Below are 21,104 nucleotides of genomic sequence, written 5' to 3'. Positions count from 1 at the left end.
AAAAATAACAATAATACGATAACATATTAAGTGTCTACAGACACATTTACAGCTAAGTTAAATAAACTATATATATCTTGCTGCAGCTGATACTTCCAGTTAATACTGCAAATAACTTTAGCTATTGACTGATCTATTGATTATTTCTGATTCATCTTCTAGTCTAGAAGAGCCCAGAGTGATGTCTTCATAATAGTTATTTAATCCAAGAATCCAAAAGGATTCATTTCAGTAATAATACACGGTGATTGGCTTGTTCAATAACATTGAATATCGTGATATTTCCTGATATTTTTCATATTTATTATTTTTTTTATTTGTACAGTCTGATGAGCCCAAGCCTCATTTCACTGATTTGTTTACTGTCCACTGTACCTTGTGATATGCAATATTTGGCCTGGACTGTATAAAGATATTAAATTTGGATGACAACAGCATTATCAAACATTTTTATGGTTCTGTTTAGACTCTCGCAGCACTTGGTTACGGTTTGGGAAAGATCGGAAAACATTCAAAGTGTTAGCACAGCTGTGCAACTGCCTAATAACTGGAATTATTACGCAAAGGTAATTTATTCATTGGTCATCCCTCCACTATGTAGAATGGGGGAATATGTTCATATGTATTTGTTAGGAAGTGCTTTCAAATAACTTCCACCCCCACAATGCACTGGGGCTCTGACTTGACGTCGGCAACAGAGACTGCTACTGAAAAGTCTGTGAATCAAAGTGGAAAACTGGGTTTATATCCACAGCGCAGTGATGGTATTGTTAATTAAACTTAATTAATTCACAGAAACTGCCAGAAATCTGGTATTATCTATCAGAGAGAGAAGCATATTACTGAGGGGAATAATAACAAAAAGCTGGAGCTCTGCCTGAGTTTAAATAGAGCCCTTCATCAGGGCATGAATTCAACTAAAGGCATCTTAATTTGTGATAATACAGGAAGAGAGCCTCAGTTTTTCTCTCATAACATTAACACTTATAGGCACAGCAGGCTCGAAAATAAAGGCTCTTTTTAACTGAGCAGATAAAGGAGAAATCAATTTGGAGCGTAATCTTCATAATGAGACAACCAAACAGACAAAAAGCGAACCGACAGCGCGAGTGTGTCATGAACAAAGAGGCGGTCGAGGCCTGACTCCGGTGATTCAGTTCACATGTATCTACGGTTTCATTTCACACGGTCGAACTCGGCCTCCGCTGCAGGAACCAGAGCGCAGCTCGCCCATGCTGCCTTTCACTTCGCATTGAAACGAGTAGCAAAGCAGCTAGTGATGCAAGACAAGAATGTGTGTGTGTGCGTGTGTGTGTGTGTGTGTGTTGAGAGTGTGTGTGGGGTGAAGTTTGTTTGGCAGCACTTCTAACAATGTTGAGGCCCTCGGTGCTATCCAGCAGAATGGCCCAGTCTGTCTCCACTCTATCTCAAAGAACCATATGCTTCTGGATAGCAGAGCCGACTCGTGTGTTCGCGCGTGCGTGTGTGTGTGTGTATTCATTTGTTTGTGCGAGTGTGTGTCCATATGTTCTAGCGTCTAACATCCAACATCTAAACATCCAGATGGCGAAGCATCAGTCGACACAATGTTTCCTTCCATCATCAGGAAGTAGCTTGAAAACCGTAAAGACAATAAATATTCATTATCTGGGATTTAGGGAGCGAACGCACCAGCAGCAGTTATCACATTATGATAGAAAAAAAAAAGGGGTTTTATTTTTAAAACACAATCAGACACACAGGATGAGAAACGGCCGGGGTCTAAATAACTTATAGGAATGGATTAAATTTGTGATTCAAACAAATCCAGTTGTCCTGATCCATTTCTGAAGCTGTTATCAGCTGGATTTACATCCTCACAGTGATGGTAAAACACATCAGTGCAACTGAAGTCATTTAAAAAGGAACCAATCACAGCTGTGCTTTCTTACTGCAAACGGTTGCTCTCATCTCTCAGGTTTAAAGCTCTGCTCCAGATGATCTCATAACCACAGGCTCAGGATCAGACTGAACCTCCACGTTTCCTTTTCACCTCCCTCTTCAGTCTGACACGGTTTTATTTGTCAGCTGTTTAGGAGGGAGAGGAGGGTTGTAATGTCCTCACCAATCAGTAGCAGTAAAGGAAACCTCACTGCTACCGACCCCCCCACCCTGAGATACCGAGCGTATCTACTTTCACCGGTTTTTATCGCTCTCTGTTTTATCTGGTCTGTGTCTGTGGTTTATTTGTTTTTACCTCCATGTGTTTATTTGTGTTTTCCATTGTGACTGTATTTTACTTTGTAGCTATGTTTTGAAAAGTGCCCTACAAATAAAGTTAGGGGAGGCAAACCAGGCAAATGTTTGGGGCCCTCAAGGGGAAAAGGGGCCCCGCAATGGCCCCTCATACTGGCACATTTTACAATTACAACTATAAACCTCCTCAAACCTCCCACTAAGGCACTATACTGTGCACTGCTGCTGCCCTAAACCTCCGCTCCTGCACATGTGGCGTTCAGGGAACATTGGTAAATTGTTAAATCTAACATAGCCAGCATGTGAGGCATTCAGGGAACATCAGTAAATTATTACATCTAACATCGCCTGCATGTGAGGCATTCCGGGAACACCAGAACTATCTGACATAGTCTGCATGTTAGGCGTTCAAGGAACATTGATAAATTGTACTAACACACTCTTGATGTGAGGCGTTAAGGGGACGTCTAGTATGCATATGGGGTGGGACTTGATGATGTGTTTGTGTCATCTGGAGAGTTCGGCCTCAATCATCTCTGGACGATACAGAACACCATCCTTCCAACTTTGCAATTTTGTGCACGTAAACACAGAGACGCTCATTAATAAAACAGTAACCCTCGCTGTGTTGTTATTTATGTCACAGCCGTAAAAGCAGCACTGGTGCCTTCACAGATTAGTTTCACTCTGTAACTTTCCTCCACTGTTTCTGTCACTTTTGTTTTTCTGTCAGTTCATGGATTCTAATCGAAACATTACATAAAGTATTAATGGTCGAAGTTCATGCCCTGCTCAAATGTTTGTTGTCCAAACCTGGCAGGAAGTAAACTCAACCCCGGGCTGTTTCCTTCTCAATGCAACTGCAGGAAAATGATTTACAGGCCCTGAAATAGTTCGACTGATGACTACACGCTGATAACCAACAGGCAGAAAGTTTCTCTCATGGTTACAAAGATACTAAATCATAATAAAGACACCAAAGTCGTTTCTCTCCCTCATCCGAGGCCTGAAAGCATCTGAAAACATCTGAAACATTTCCATGGGTTTTATTAAATTTGCAGTAGCTATTGTGCGTTCCTCTCTCCAGCTCACCCTCCACTGACCTCTCCTCTGCCTCTTCGTTTCCAATCTCCTCTTCAATATGATTCAATAACTGCCTCAGCTATGAATCTGCAAATGGCAGGAAAAGGCAGAAGGCCAGTGTTGCATATTATCCTGACTTAAAGTTTCCTTCAGATTTTTTTTTTTGATAAAGTGAGATGGTAATTTGAATTAAATCTATTATCACTTTAATTAATATTAGTATCAGTGATAAAAATCAGGATTTTCTGTCAAATTTTTGGCTCGACTTAAAAAACTGAGGCAGACGGAGCACAGACACACTCAGCAGGTCCAGATTGTAGACAGGGACGCCCCCTCTGCCTCTGTCTGACCTCTACGCCAGGAAAACACACACACACACACACACACACACACACACACACACACACACACACACACACACTCTGTCCTCTGTCTGTCACTCACACACACACACACACACCATGGGTCATGTGTCATGTGCCAAGAGAGACAGTCGAACAATGGCAGCCATGTCCACAGACAAAGACCCCAAACACACTTTCTCCTCTGAACACACGCAACTGAAGTTCATGCTTGACGCTTCAGTTTTGTGTTGTTATATATGAATACACACACACAGACACACACACACTGAAACAGAGGCTGGAACGAGAAGACAAGAGGGACAAACAGTGATATGGACATTTATCCGGGTGTTGACGTTGACAGACGTTGTTTTAAAGTATTTGTGTTTTGAGTGTTTTTTGAGGAGCCTCAAAAACAGACGCCACTGGTCAACCTGTGTAACAGTTTTCATCCTTTTGTGTAGCATGAACACACTGTGCAGACGTATCACTTCACCCATCACTGACTGTGTGTTGCTGTGGTTAGCCAATCACATCCCATACTGCAACAACAAATCTAAAAGCAGCTGAGGTTGTTGAAGCAGCCACATCACAGTTGCACTTACAGCCAAGATACAAGTTAGTGAATGTAAATGAGAACTGGGCTGATAAATGGGCCGACATTAGATGATCTGCGTAAATGTCGGCCAATAAGTTACAATAAATTGCTGCAGAGAAATTTTAAAGTAGGTTTGTGGTCATTTAGAAAAAGTGTCACCATCAGGTAGTTTATCCTGATCCTAAACTTTATTCTGACACTGTGAAATGTCCTGCTCAGTAACTCGGTCTAGGGCTGAACAATTAACTGAAATATTATCCAAATCTCAATATGGCCAAGTGCAATATATAAATCACAGGAGCTGCAATTTTTTTTCATAAAGGTCAAACGTGTCACAACTTACTGTTATAAATGAAGCTCTGTGGTGCTACAGAGATGCCCCAGCCTACAAATCATATCCCCCAGACATAAGGGAACAAGCTTGTTTGGTACAAGACCTGAAAATTACATCATCATAATTTTTTATTTTTTTCAGTGAAAATAAAATGCAAAAATGATCATTCTCACTAAAACTCACACTGCAATATCTGTCAGAATAATCACAACATCATTTCTGTTGCATATCGTTCAGCCCTGTCATAGTCACAATTATTATTTTTGCTTTTTAAGTTGAAAAAATGTACTATCTGCATTTTTTTAAACTATAGTGTCAATGGGAAAATACATTTGTAAACCGAAGCAAAGTCTGCACATTAGAGAAACTAAAATTTACATATTTTAGACATTTCTGCTTCAGAATGACCAAGGATTAATTAACTAACTGTCTGAGCACGATGATCCATACTGAAACCAAAAATAAAACCATTCCCTTTTTTAAAAATCAGGTGAAATAAAGTGATGGTTCAAGTCTTCGATTTGTGCTTTGTGATGCTTTTCAGCTGTTAATGTCTGCACTTAGTGTCAGACTAGTCTGCTAAAGGTCACATACTAGGTTTACTGTGTCTCCTCCTGTTGGTGATTTTACTGAACAGGACATTAAAGTGCAGCTGAGACCTGCAGTTTCTTCCACTCATTAACAATAAGGCGACACGTACTCCTGTTTGCTGATGATGTCATCCTGTTGATGTGAGGAGCAGTCAGGTGATGTGAGGTCAGCAGCTCTGCCTCAAGGATGAAATCACAGTTTCAAACAGCTTAAATCAGATTTTCCCACAGATTCCATTCTCACAGACCTGCAGAGGATTTCCCCTAATTGAATTAATTAAAATAAATAACAGTAACTCTCCAATAAAGCAGACTGCACGCAACTGCAAGCTCAACACACACACACACACACACACACACACACACACACACACACACACACACACACACCCTGTCTTTCACAACTTTTAGTGGCAAATGCAGCAGTGAATCTTGTTTCTGTGGCCAAATCATTAGCTACACAGGTGTGAAGTCATGAGACAACTTCATGTTCTGGTCAGGAAATCTTTAATAAGCTTCATTGGCCTCTAACAAACATGTCAACACGCTGGTTTTGTACCATGAAAAGGCTCAACCAGGCCAAAGCAGCTAAAATGAGAGTTAACACTCATCACTTAGACTCTGCTAATGAATGCTAATGCTGCTCCACGTCCGCCGGATGTGTAAGTACACAACTGCATGTTAATGCATGAGCCACTGCAGCACGATACGGCAACGACGAGGATGCAGAAAGTGAGGGGAAGAGGTGTCAAGAAGAGCGGAGGCGGAAAAACAAAATTAAGGGATAGAAGAAGAAAGTGTGTTTGTGTGTGTGTGTGTGTGTGTGTGCGCAAGTACTGTGAAAAAGACGTATTAGCTATTCTGTCAAAATAGATAACGAATGTTAAAACTATGCAAATGCTAAACTTATCTGCATAAGTCCTTTTTAAACATAGGATGTGTAAATGACTGTGTAGACATGTGTGTGTGAGTGTGTGTGTATAGGCTTATTTGTGTAGGATTTTAAGCAATTAGGGCAGGAAACAGAGGCTGTTGCTTTGTCTTCCCTGTGGAATTAAGTTATGCACCGTCAACACACACACACACACACACACACACACACACACACACACACACACACACACGCACACACACACACACACACACACACGGAGCAAATTTCCCATTCTGACCAACAACACGGTCTCAGCTGTGAAACATCACGCACACACACAAACACACACAAATACACACACACTTAAAAGCACAATCTCAACTTCCTCTTGACCCATTTCCCAAACACAACACACCACCTCTCTTTTTTTTTTCCATCCCATCTCTGCATCCCCCCCCCCCCTATCTCTCTCTCCTCATCTGCTGGGAGCAAAGCCACTTCTGCTTTGTGTCACCAGATCAGAGGAGACACACACACACACACACACACACACACACACACACACACACACACACACACACACAGAGTTAATCAGTTTGTTTATGAGGCCAAAGGCATGCAGGGCAAAATCCTTCTGTAAACTGCACTGGAGTGCGTCTCTCTGTGACTCTGCTGCTCCGTCCCAGGGTTCAGGAGGGTAATGCCTCGACTGTATGCCTGATAAATGGGGCAGATATTTTGGCTTCCATTTGATTAATTATGGATCTATAAAAGAACTCATACAGCACAGATTAGGTAAAAATAGTGTGGCCATGGTAAACCACAGCAAAAATGTCACTAAAATGCTCCAAAGATATGTGGTAATAGGAATAATTTGACGGAAAAATAAGAATATACACCCCCTTAAAGTCTTGGGGAATGAAGAGGAGATGAATTGAGGAGTAGTGGGGAACAACGGAGAGGAGAGATAAAAAGGTGGAGAGCTGAGCAGAGCTGCAGCCATTTGTTCAACAGTCTGACAGGAAATGTTGAATCTGGCTGCATCAGTCGCTCTGATCAAGACCGCCGCGACGGAGCGGCTTCGAAAATGAAGTGGAAACTAAATGGATCCATGCTAGTGGAGGAATTTCTTTGTTTACAGAGATATGTTTGGAGAGAGGTAAAGAGGAGGAAATGAGAAAAAGACAAGAGGGCAGACAAATCTAAGATACACCGAATGAAAATCCAATATGTGAGAGCAGGAAAGAAAAAAAAACGTCTGTGTTTGGATCTTTTTATCTCATGTTCCTACGCTTTACTTCCCTTTTGTCCCTCAGTGCCTCCCGTCCTCCCACCTCAATTTCTCTCTATGAAAACAAATTTCTAAGGATGTAAAAACTAACATTATCTTGCAACAATACAGTTATACTCCTTTATTGCCCCCAGTCAAGGCTGACTGAACACCTACCTGTTTCAGATTCCACGTATTCATAACAAGTACAACCACAGTCTTGTTGTCCACTGACTCTCACAACTCAATGGAAGAAAAACCCACTGTGACCTTGCTCATCACACCAGTTTTTAGTAGCACATTTTTACAAAGAAATCAGTTCATCTGAACGGATTAGCAACACCTCACGTCTTCCCTTGGCTGGCTATGAAAAGTGTTTGTAAGCGGTGATATTTACCAAGGACGGGAAATGGTAGGGACTCAAACTTGCCCAAACTGTTGCTCATGCTACAATTGTTGTTGTGTTTTTTTAATTATTTTGGAAGGTCATGAAGCTTTTCCGACTTCAGTAACTTTTTATGTAAAGGAAACACGAAGAATCTTGAAAATAAAAGTCCAGGGGGATTCAAGGCCTAGTAGAGAGAAAATGGGAATAGTCTTGCTGGACCCTTTTCAGTTTGACCCCAGAGTTTTCAGAGATGTTTGGAAATGATGCACCCATGTTTGCTTCTTTGGATCTTATCAGTCATGACATATCCCTCCCTCATTCGTCATCCTCCTATCACTCGATCCTTCTTCCATCAGAAAACAAACAGCAGCAGCGGCAACAGAATGGTCAGGTGATATTTTCAGGCGTGTTAGTTTGGATGGAGATTTCTGGCATGGAGCTAAAACACCCATCTGGATTAACTTCTGCAGCTATTTTCTGGGTGTGACCAGGGCCTTTTAAGTGATTGTCATTAATTTGACTATGTGAAAACAAGTATGTCTTTTTTCCTCAGTGGCAGATTTTATCACTTTTGGTAAGAAAGAGTTTAAAACTCCAGTAATGCCCAGGTGAGATCAAGAAACTATGGTGCACTGTCGTCTAACTGCAGTTTTGGCAGCTCTCTAACCAACAGAAGAATATTTTTAGAGAAATTACTGAAAACTTAATGAAAACTTCCTAAAATATCTCTGCTTTTAAACCCACACATAGACAGAACTGTTGTAAAGCAGGGGCGGATGGCCGGGTAGGTGGGGGCAAACACATCTGGTCCTGCTCAATATGACTGACATTCCTCAGGGAAGAGGGAGTCAGAAACAGCAGGCCGGATGGTAATGAACTAGACTGTTACACCAACACCAGTCTCTGAAATCCTCTCCCAACAGGCATCTCTGCAGATCAGGAGTAAGAGGTGTCTGCCGTGTAAACAAAATCCCACGACTTCCAACCTATGCAACCAAAGGGTGTGGGAACGGAGCTGACGCTGCGGCCTTCATGTAAAGTTACGACTTTTCCTTGGCAGCCCATTACTTAGTCAGAGGGCTTCAGTGACTTCAGTGAATAAAAATGTTCTTTCCTGGTTTATGACCATAGTTTGTCAATGTGTTAAATAAGTTGGAAAATATCTCCCGGTGCAGCCTGCTCTTTCATTTCAGTGAGATGGAGGTGCCAATGTAGAGGATCCAGCAAAAGAAAGGCAACATTGGCTAATTAAATATGAAGAAACACCATGTAATGTCAACGTCACTCTATCTTGTTGAGACAAACAATTTGCCGTCATGATAAATTTCCAGAATTGGAAAATCCCTCCTCACAGTCTGATAAGCCTTCAAACTAAAGGAACCGTGATTATAACTCAAATTCCTCAATGATGTTTTATTTTCTAATGCAAGTTACATCCCATTTCATCACAGCTATCATTTCTTTTGTAGTGAGAGTCAGAATCAGTCATTATCCCGACAACCTTCTCCTGAAACAATGCCAACGGGCTGCATGTTCTTCTCAGTGGTGGCCTTTTTTACGAGCTTCTGGAAAGGGTCCCAAGGATGAGTGTGGTGAAAAGTCAGCAGTCAGACGAGGTTGTACAGTTAATGATACTCGTTTCTGGTGCCATCACTGCCTCACTTGGGCGGCAAGTTAGCAGATTTGTTGCTGCGGTAGAGTTCAAAGTCCACTGCTTTTCAAGATGCTTCAGTGTCACGATCATCGGCTTTCCTCACTACGGTCCCCTTCCATTCTTTAGTAGCTTAGTTTACCGGTATCTGAAGAGGATATGCAGTAGGTCAAGCTGATAGTGAATTTCAGAAGCGTCGCTGTCGGAGCCCAAGGTGTAACTACTTCAAACGCTCTGAGATGTTTAAAGAAGAGAATTCAAACAAGTCAAGTTTTTATTTATATAGCACTAATCACAACAGAAGCACTATTCAAATAGAGCAGGTCTATCCCGTACTCTTTAGATACCCAACAGTTCCTACCATGAGCAAGCACTTGGCGACAAGTGACAAGAAAAAAACAAGTCATCTCAGTTCAAATATTTAATTTTGAACTGAGATGACTCAGTTCAAAATTAAATATTTTGAAGCTTGAATTTCAAATAAAAAGTGACATGTCTAGTACCCAACGGGGGGGACCGGTCAATTATTCTGACTGACACTGTAATCCTCAGGGACCAGCTAAAAATAATTGCGTTTAATAGTGTGTCATCATCCATCTTCTCAAAATCTCCTTTATCCAATTCTTCCGGCATGGATCTGCCCAGTATCTACTACTAACCACTGTTCACGGCTCACAAGCAGAGGTCGACTTGGACTTCGATTTGGATGAATAATTGCAGAAAGGTTTGTTACAGTCAGACTTGGCCGATGTCTGCTGCCTCCACCAGTCCCACAGGGATATTTTTCTTGGATGATCCAGTCATGAAGTCAAGGTAGCATCAGCTGAAGGAACCAAAGTGCAAACGGTGTCAGCAATAAAACTTCATCTCGAACAGAATCTTACCCTTAATAACAGGCATCTGTTTTCAGGGGTAAATACAACCCCTCAAACCCCAAAGCCCTGTATTACCCCTTAGCTTAACTGAACAGAAGTGCAATATAAAAAATAATATTCCACACAACACACAATCAAACTCCAGTCAAAAGACACAACTCCCACCAAAAGCAGCAGCAGTGAGAGTCAGAACTTCTCTCCCTCTCTGCAACAGAAAATGAAATGCCAAGCCTGGCTAAGGACATAATGAAAAAGCTATTATCAGCATGAGCTTTCATCAGCACTGCATTCAACCATGTTCAATACAAACTGATTCTCTCATCTCATGCTGTACCCGTCTCAATGCTGGGATATAATAATGGAGGCGAGATAAGAGAGAGAGAGAGAGATCACTGTTTTTTTCCCCCCTGTTGGAGAAGTGCATCAGCACATTTACAGACAAGGCAAAGTTTTCCTGAGCGACGCACACGGACACGCTCGCCGCCACAAAGGCCAACATAATCAACCTGTCATTGTAAGAGTCTGACGCATTCAAGTCATTAGTCGAGCCTGTATGTGTATATGTACCCTTTTTTATTTCTAATATACCACCAATATCCATGGCCATTCATCTGTCAGTAGGTTCATTTTCCTGCTTTGTGTCTAATTCTTGATGTATTTATTCTCTCCATAAGTTTCCATCTATCCGTCACCTCCAGCATCACTGCCTCTGAATTCAAATACATCTGCTTCATACAATATTCAATGAAATATTGAATTTTATATATATATATTACAATACAATATTAAAACTATATCTGGAATATATTAAGGTGTAATGAGGAGGGGCTGAAGTCAAGTCTGTCAAGTATGAACTATGCATTAAATTGCAAAAGATTCTCAGGTATGGCAGCCATACTGTGACTTTACCTGAGAATCTTTTTGGAAATATTGTGACAAATGAAATGGTTTTAAGGTTCCATATTGTATAAAGTGAGATCTCCATGTGTTTTTGATTATAAAGCAGGTCTAGGTTCTATATCAATACTGTGAAAGTATCAAAGCCTCAGTCCACAGAGAAATGCACACAGCCTGTATTCAGACACTGAGCCTGTAGAACTTTGAGTTACTGCCCTTCAGTATTTTCTGTTTTATTGTTCTGCATTCAATGATGCAACACTGGATCTCTCAAAGGACCTTAAATATCATTTTTGTTTATTAAAACTTTGCCCATCATTTCGTCAGTTATGACGATTGCTCAGAGGAGTTGCAGAGATCTGGAAACAGGATATAAAATCTTTGATCTGTTCGGTTGTGTATCGCTGAATAAACTGTGATATTTATAAGCCTTTTTTTTTTCCATGGCTTCAGATCTCAGCTATGAACTTGGTGAGTTCAGTTTTTCTTACAGCTGAAGGTGTCAAAGACCAAAGAGATGTTCAGTGACTTTTGCAGGAGGTTTGCTTTTCCTGCTCCCGCCATCATTAAAGGGAAGCCTGTGTGTCAGACTCTGAGAGCCCATGGTCAAAGTCAAATGACCAACAACAACCTCTTACATGCGTCTCTGCTGGATGGAGCATTTTCACCAGGCTGAAATGTAGGCGTTCAATCTCTTTATACACCATTGCTTCCTTTTAACAGTGCCACAGAATCACTCCTGCAGGGCAAGGTTGGAGCACATTAGAAAATTGAGAATGCTTTCCATTAAATGAAACGTGTAAACACGGAAGCAGAACAAAGGAATATTGCAGATTGTACAATTTTCAAGTGTCACTGAGATACTCAGATACACTTAAGGGGCTTTTTTTGAACATCCTATTTTATCCCACCGCTCTACGCAGCCTCTCTCTAAATGTGCGACGCCTGCAGTAATTCAGCTCAAGCAGGTCGTCTCTGTCTGCTGGACCAGATAATCCACCAAGAATACTGGGCATGGTCACACTGAGGACTCACTAAGTATTCAGACCCCTTCACTTTTTGCATATTGTGTTGTATGGATAGATGGAAATGAGAACGTTAAGGGCACAATGAAAATGTATCAAATAATGTGTATCCTTAATAAAGAGATATGAGGAGACATTTCCAAGCAAAATGCAAAAGTACATTATGTTATTTAATTATTTCTGCTTCAAAGTGTATTTATCTAATAATTATGTTATTATTTATACTTTGCTTTAAACAGTATAAACAGTGTGAACTTGTCTATAATGAAGTAGTTGTTCATCAAAAAAGTACAATGTTTCCTCCAGGTTGAGGTTTTACTTGTGGGACTGATGTGGCTGTAGAGACTCGTGCAGTTTTGAGGGCGAGAGTGTAACAGCATTATTTTCTGTAGCTACAGATGTCCCGTAAAAAACACATATCAGTAGATGCCACAATTTACGTATGTTCCATAAACGCCTCACATGCATTGCTGATGGATGTCACTGTCCAGTGGCTTTTGTAGTTTCAGCGTCCGTGTCGATGTGTTGTCAACTTTTTATTGTAAAAAAAAAAAAAAAAGAAAAAAGAAAAAAAAAAAAAAAGAGGCTGCTTGAGCTGAATTTTGTAAAACATTTAATTCACACTCGTGCTCCTAAATACATTTTACAGTTTGTACACATCTGCTTTCAGTTGCATGTAATACGAGTGACACGCTCGCACTGCCGAGCTCTGAGAGGGAGACTTTTCTGGAGCAGGAAAAGAACTGTTACATTTGTTGACAGTAATAAAGACAGTCCCTGTCTTCTGTAGTGTGTGTGTGTGTGTGTGTGTGTGTGTGTGTGTGTGTGTGTGTGTGTGTGTGTGTGTGTGTGTGTGTGTGTGAGTGTGTGAAGTATGTGCGAGTGGAGTTTACATTTTTGAGCCAGCCTTCACAGCTGCAGCTCCCCTCTGAGACACACAAACACCCACACAGAAATAAAGATGCTAACGCGCTGAACTTCCTTCTGCAAAACAAACCCGTGCTTTCCTGTACACCTCCCAGAGGAAAGTGGGAGTATTTGTGTGTGTGTGTGTATGTGTGTGTGTGTGTGTGTGAGAAGAAAAACGAGTTTTTACATTTTTGAAACTTGTTTCAGAAAAATAAGTCCAGCAGAAGTGAAGGGAGATTAGCTGGATGGAAAGTAATTAGCTGTCGCTGTTTTGTATTTTGACTCATGTTTATTGATATGATATTGGTTTTGCATTGACTATATTTTTTAGCAACTAATTATTATCTTTACTATCAATTAATTGGAATCAGCGGGTGGTAGAGCAGGTTGCCTGCTGATCTCCTGGTTGGAGGTTCAAACCCAGGTTGCATCAGGAGGAGCATCAAACATAAACTCAATGTCAATTCAAATATGCAGATGGTGATAAGAAGTGTCTAAAAAAATTAGACAAAATAATCTGAACTCAATGTCCAGTTTTTTACAGAGCTGCCATGGTCCATGTTTACCTGTAAATTCAGATGGTGACTGCTTTGTTGTGACATCACAAAGTTACAGAAGTCCTGACGACTCGTTTTAAGGCTCAGTTTCTGAATACAGGTCTAGGTTCTATTGATATAGAAGCTCCTTCATAATCAAAAAACACATGGACATCTCACTTTACACGATATGGGACCTTGAAAAGTCTTGCAGCCTTCTCTCCATATGTAGACTTTTAAAGTGAAAGAACATCAGTAAGTGTTGAGCCGTGCTGATGGTAGAGAACCATCGATCAGGAGTACGGGAAAGAAGAAACCGCTGGAAATAATTAGACTATGAAAACATTATTTCTGTTAAAAAAAGAAAAACTCGGATGAATTAGTGCTGCAGAAATGTAACATTAGACTGAATTCACCATGGGAGCTGTTGTTATAAGCTGCAGGTAATTCCCTCAATGTTTTTCTTTCACCCAACCTTCATTAGCGACGGGCCTTTATCGGGCCATTATTTGAATACTGGCTCTTATGTGAGAATTTACGACAGTCCTGCCAATGGTTTCACACTGTTCCACTGATCTACAGGTTGTGGTAATGTGCCAGCACCTGCAGCCGTCTGCCAGCGAGACTGCAAGCAATTAAACGTGGATGCAAACAATGCAGGCTTCAAACTTTTAACGCTGTTGGTTTGGTACCGATTTTCAGGAGCTGCTGCTGGTGAGAGCGAGCAGAGATTTTCTATCTGTCTGTCTGATATGAACAATCAGCCTGCGATCGTACTAAAGACGGTGATAAACATCAGCACAGTCCCGTACACACTTTATTATCACAGCTGAACTACTTCCTGTATCAGCAGCACTGTTGTGCTCGTCTTCCTGTTGCTCTCCATCACCCTGACAGCCCCTCATGTGTCGACACACACCCTGCGAGGCTCGACACTGGAGAAATAATGTGTGTTTGTGTGCGTTATATGGCCAAATAATTAGGTTAACACCTCTGCAATGCTATGTGTTGACACAGCAACTCCAGTGTAATGAACTGGGTTTATGAGAATTTTATATGACATAGCCTATAGACAGAGAAGCAGGAACCCTTTGTGTGAGTGGAGGAATTTATCAATAAAACAACACGTCGCACCAACTGCCCCACAAGTCTGTGATGTTCATTACACCACAGAAAACTAACGAGGAAACAGAGACAGCTTCATCATGGTTTTGATTCTCAGGGAGAAAAGCTGATGTTATCTAAATCAGAAGGTCACAACGTTTGCTTCAACTAAAAAGCTGACAGTGACTCGGATAACTTTACGTGATCTGTTTGGTCTTAACCTTTAGTTCGTCTTTGCGCTGTGTCTTCATCGTCCACAGCAACAGGATTCCATTTATCACCTCAACCAGATATTCATTCATCAAAGTCATCAGCCCGTTATCACCCACTTCATCTGCTCTGTGCAGAAGCTGGAGGTTTGGAGAAGGTCGGGGAGGTAAAAGGTTTAACTTTTGTGTTGTTCTTTACAACATTTCACTTTTATAATTTTGAAATTTGCAAACACTTAGCATATTAGCATGCTATTCTAGGAACAATACCCTTTAAACAACTGGGTTCAAACAGTCTCCAGATCCAACATGTTGCCTGGAGAAAGGAGAAAGTCAGTTTGAAAAGACTCTTTGGCCTTAATGAATGAAGCGTAGATGACTCGGATGAAGACAACAAGCTGAAATGTGTTAAAGTTTTTCTTCAGAAAAGTTGCTGGAGTTTTAACCTCTGTGAACTGTGGTGTTGGAAAAATGCCACCAGATTAAGAAAGTCCTCTATTTTGTAACACCATCTTGTACTGGAGCAGCAACAATTAGTCAATTACTTGACTGATTCATCAGCAACGATTTTGAGAACTGATTCACTTAAAGTCATTTTACAAGTGAAAAGCTCCTCAAATGTGAGAATCTTCTGCTTTTGTTTGTCCTATGTTGAAGTCAATGGAACATGACTGAGTTTTAGGAAGTTCATCGGACAAAATGAGGCAAACAAAGACGTCACATCTGCTGTAGGAGGCGTTTTTCAGCATTTTCTAATGTTTTAAAGACCAAACAGTAAATCAGTTATTTAAGAATACTACTGCTAGATTAACAGATAAATGAAAATGAGTTGCTCACCTGTACAGATACTGTACAAATACAAGATGAGTTCAGATGTAAAAAAAAATCACCAATTTCAGACAAGATAAAACACAACGAGTCAAGAAGATGAGCTTGATAAGATTTTCCCTCCTCACCTGCTCAGTGTTCAGGCCTGTTGAACTCTGATGACATGAACCACCTCACCCTCCTCTCCTACACAAAAAAACACAAACATAACATTTGTTATTTTCTAGTTTGGCTTCAAATTATTTGTCCTCTTAACAGGAGTTGTACAGTGCAGTATCTTGTACAAAGAACTTTATTAACACTGACACAAAACTTCTAAACACATTCAGCGCTGACGACCAGAGCAGCAACTGTTTGAACCTTAAAAACATCACTGAAATCCTCCCTTATTTTTAGCCGAACTGTGAGGTTTGTGCGAATCCTCCTGTAGGGGTTTGTGAGAGTTTTGTCAGCGCGAGCGGTCAATTAGAGCTAAAACATGTAAATGAACAAAACTGAAGCCACGAGGTACCGACCGCCATTTGAAAGAAGGTTAATTATGCAGAGAAACGGCTGCAAACTGAGGAGATAGGAAAAGCGAGGAAGTCAACTTCAGAGGAGACGACTCCCACACACCAGCTCTGTTGAAAGAGTCAGTGGGGGGGGGGGGCACTTGACAAAGTAGGACACACACACACACAGACAGACACACACACACTCTCACACACACATAGATGCTAAATGCACTTAATAGAGGCAATATTCAGACTTTTTCTATGACTCAGTCTAATCAGACTTTAGTGGTCCATGTTTTCTGGACCAAACTAATCAACCACCTACAGCACCAATCATCCATGAGTCAGAACACTCAACTCCCGGGTCTGGCAGGAGGATCAACCTCCGGTTCACAGCGTCACAGTTACCACTGGTTCAGCTGATCTCACCGTTTCACAGCACGCCGTCCTGATGCGACTTCTCCTCATGCAGGACAAATTACCATCAAGCTTCATACAACAGGATTGCACCTCGAGGTCAAAACGCACCAGCAAACAGTAAAGAGTTTGGCAACGTGGAGACTGGATCTGGCAGCAGTGTTCGCTGCAGTCAATATGAAACGGATGCAGGTGAGAAATTGATTGATACTCCTGCCAAGGCTGAGAAAGTTTCCCACACATGCTCGCAAAAAGATGATTTATTAAGGATAATTACATCTTCACCTCTGGATTAAATCAGGTGAAGTCTACATGTGAACCTTCTCAGTAACATGTATGAAAATCAAACTGTCCTAATATCACTTAATAAATCACTTTTTCTTTTGAGGTGATAGAAAATGTTCAGAATACGGACCAGAGGCCTAACACTCTGTCAGAATTATACAGGCGTGTGTGCGCATGATTGGGTTTTATGAATCTCACTCATTGAGAAATTGGGCGCACGTCTGCTCCTCTGGACGTCCAGCTACATTTCCAGAGGAGATCATTTTGTTCCTCTTTAACTCCAGGTTACTTATCAAAAGAAAAAAATAAGAGAAGGTTGGAGGGATTTAAAATGTTCACTCTTTAATTAACTGGATATTATGCATTCATCCAACCATCTGCCCATCGATCCTGCATCTACCCAGCGGTAAATACAACCTTCTGTATCGTAGTACAGAATATCCTTGGGACTTAGAGAACTCTCCAGTATTCAGGAAGCAGGCGCCGTTCATGTTTCTGTGTCTCATTAGTCTGAAATTTCATTTGTAAAGTAACAAGAAGTGTTTGTGTTCTATAGAGAGGTTATTTATACATTTTCATGTATTTCCCTGAAGAGTCGCAGAGAGCCATATGGGAAAGATTTCAGTTCTCTATTCAGAATTGAATCACAGAACAGTTCAGGCACATGGAGATAATAACTGCCACAGTAATTTCTTTGCTTTATTAAATAGTCTATAACAGAGGACAGGATGACAGGATGATTACATCTTTGAGATATTTACTGTCTTTATTTTATGTAACGCACCATTAACTTTGTCTCCGCCACTTTTCCCGACACTGCACCAAAGCTTTTTCCCCCTCGAGAAAAGCCTGGGATGTTTTTTTAGAACAGATTTAATTATTTAATGATGTTTGTCTCCCCCTAAATAGATTGCTAACAATAGATACAAAAAAAAAAACCTACAGAGGGACAGAGAGCGATGTGTTGAAAGCTCTCCACAACTTCAAGGACTATTTTTAATACATGGAAAACCCAAACAGCATTTTATTTGTTTAAGTACTAGTATGTTCTCTACAGCTCTTCAGATTTAATTTCAAGTCCAGAGCTTTCTGACACACTCACCAGAGTGATGAATGTTTGTGCCTCGTTTTCCCTGCTCACATAGAGAAACCATAGTAACCACAAGCTGTTATTTGTATTTATTGATATTTTAAAAATCTCATGACGGTCAATCACTTTTATTACCTTAATGCATCATTTCTTTTCCTGAAAAATGGTCTTTTAAGTGTTTAAACAAGATTAAACTCTTGAAGAGCGAGCATAAACAAGAACTCCCATCCTTCCTGAAATGTTGTCAGTTTTGAGGCCTTGGATTTTAGAAAGACATCTTTATCTTGCTGCCCTCAAGTAGTTAAAGTCCTCACGGAGCCGCAGTGATGTGTACTCAGGGTGTGTTTCATACACTCCACCCGTGACTGCTGGGTGTGGTCAGAGCTGCATCAGACAACCCAGACATTCATTTGAATTAAAACGAATTCAAACTTCACTTTGTGGAAAAGTGACAGCTCTAATAATTAGTTGTGTAGCCAGGAGTGTGAAGCATGAATAATTTCCCTGTGTGGAAAAATCTGCCATGAAAATGTTGTGGATGAGAAGCTTCAAGCTGAAGCAGGAAGCTGACTGCTTTGTTGTGACATCACAAAGTTCCAGAAGTCCTGACAGCTCGTTTTGCTGGTGTGGACATCTACCTTTATAGAATATGGGACCTTTATATATGTAAATGACACATTGAAACACCTGTTGACTACTAAATTTAGCACAGTTTATTTTTGACAAGGCACTTGATCTAAATACTTAAGGTCCACCTTCGAAAGTTCATGACATTATATGACTATATTATGACCGGATTTCCCTCAGGAGGTGGTGGAGAGCAAAAGCAGAGCTAAAAGCGAGTAACACTGCTCTGTAACTTCTGCATGTGCAAGTACGCAACTCGGGGTGTGGCCAGTACACTGTGACATCACTGTGTTGGGTGTGGCCAGAGTAGAAAACTTTCAACCTGAAGCGATGAGTGAAATAAAAACTTTCCAGCTCGGTGTCAGGTTGCTATTTAGGGATTCTGTGGAACTGATGGTATTCAGGAAAAGCCCTGGTGGCTGAAAATCCAATAAAAGAAGGAGTTAACGCCGGCATTCTTGGAATTCCCCGCCCCTGTAATATTGACGCCTGTATCAAATGACTGCTGCCGGGAGGGAGGGAGAAGGGAAGGATGAGAGTGCTAAGAAATGGGAGTGAAGTAAACATATACACCCTATAAGCTGCAGGAACATAATACACACCCTGGAAAAGAGAAAGATATATTTTTCAACGTGCAAACTGAAACCTGCATGTACTGTAAACACACACACACACACACACACCTCTCTGCTGTATGACAGATGGAGAACGAGTGTTGAATGCTGTGATGTGATTTGCAGCTTGATGTGTTTTTGCTGCTGGAGTATTTCATGATGGTTTATTACACTTTGAGCCTTTTAAATCAACGAAAACACACTCTCACACACACGCGCACACACACACACTCACAGAGAGGGAGGAGAGGAGCCTTGTAAATCAGTTTTGCTGGCTGGTTCTTATCTGAGAAATGCCAGCCATGAGAGCAGGGCGGTACAGTGAGCTGACGGCTGTGCAGCTGAGCTTTCTCTCCCTTTAATGACTCGCACAGAGCCGCTGCCTCATTGAACAGCAGGGAGGAGGGCGAGCAGCTGCCAGGTCGAGGTAAGTACAGCATCACAATGTGCAATTACTGATGAAACATGGTGAAACCGCACTGTATGCTTAACTAATGTTTGAGCGTAGATCATAAGGTTACCTGAGTCACTGCCGAGCTGGTTAGACTGGTTATCTGTTGACTGATGTCCAAAAATAAAACCAGTGTAAGTGATGATGTTAAACCGTCTCCATATTCACTGTAGGCCTGATCAATAACCAGTGTTTTTAATTTATTCTAACGCAACATCTTCATCTCAGTCCACTCACTGACGATCACAGTTTCACCTTTTTCAGGTTGTGCGCTAATCCTTCCTGTTCTTGTGAACCTGATTATCTTAAGAACACCTTGAGGGAATTTCTTCAAGTTTGGAACAAATGTTCACATGACCTCAACAGCAAACTAGTTAAAATTTGGGGGCAAAAGGTCAAAGATCAAAGTCACTGTGACCTCACAAAGGAGAAACAGGACGACAATGAACAGTTCGATGAGTATGAACATTCATTTTCATCATTTTCTGTCAAAACCAAAATCAGAAATTAATTCAAAATATTAAAAATATCAACATTCAAGTAGGTGTGTTCCCGGCACAGCAGTAACAGAAATGCTTGTTCGGAGCTTCTCGTCTCACACAGTGACGTTGCTGTAGAGACCATTCTCTCTGACCAATCAGGAGCCTGCAGTGTTTTCACGCCACCTCAGCTCACTTGGAACCGCAGCAGAGGTGATACCAAGAAAAAAATCCCAGGTGTACTCATCGTTTGCCTGATGAAAAACTGAGCGGTACCGTGCAGTGGAGACAGGGTCACAGTGGAACATCTGTTTTTAAGATTCTATATGTAAACTGTTAAAAACATTGAGTGTTTTGTTAAGTATCTGTTCAGATTGAGTCAAACTTGCAGTCTTGACTCTAATTGTTCATTAGGTGTGAAACTTGTAAAAACTGAACTTGGAAGCTGCTTTAAAAAGGTATTTCCTGGTAGTTTGTTTGTACTAAGGGATCTAAACACTGTGTGAGAGGCTTTGAATCTTGGAGAGAAGTACAAAGTCTGTCTTCGGAGTATCAAGTTATCTGTGACTGCAACGAGCTTGCAGCTTGATTCTTGATTATCTTTTGATAATCAGTGAATCACTTAAGTCACTTATCAAATAAATAAGTTAATTATTCTCTAGTTCCAGCTTCTCAGATGTGAGCATTTGCTGCTTTTCTCTGTTTTATATCATTGCACATTTGATATTTGTGGGTTTCGGACTGTTGGGCGGAAAAATCAAGCTATGCAAAGACGTTAACTTGTGCTCTGGGACATTGTGATAATCATCATTTTCAGTTTGTTCCAACAACTTCAATGTGAAATACACAACTTCCGCACTGGGCCGTATCAAATGTAGTGATTTATTGTAGGTATTT

At 41.0% G+C, this 21,104-nt stretch overlaps 1 protein-coding gene across 5 annotated transcripts in view; it reads right to left on the bottom strand.

Moving 5' to 3' along the window:
• plxnb2a.1 (plexin b2a, tandem duplicate 1) overlaps positions 1-21,104 on the bottom strand; it is a 166,554-nt gene that overhangs the window by 101,050 nt on the left and 44,400 nt on the right. For 4 of the 5 annotated variants that reach the window (XM_071502766.1, XM_071502765.1, XM_071502764.1 and 1 more), the window contains one exon: positions 15,879-15,936. The exons of the other annotated variant lie outside the window; for it this stretch is intronic. The gene's annotated coding sequence lies outside the window, so the exon portion shown is untranslated. The remainder of the gene's footprint in view (positions 1-15,878; positions 15,937-21,104) is intronic. 5 annotated transcript variants of the gene reach the window in all.

Source organism: Trachinotus anak, unplaced genomic scaffold, assembly GCF_046630095.1.
Source record: "Trachinotus anak isolate AG129_WGS33_773 ecotype Australia unplaced genomic scaffold, CSIRO_AGI_Tana_v1 ptg000018l, whole genome shotgun sequence".
NCBI classification, from domain to species: domain Eukaryota; kingdom Metazoa; phylum Chordata; class Actinopteri; order Carangiformes; family Carangidae; genus Trachinotus; species Trachinotus anak.
This window is presented reverse-complemented; position numbering and strand designations above follow the sequence as displayed.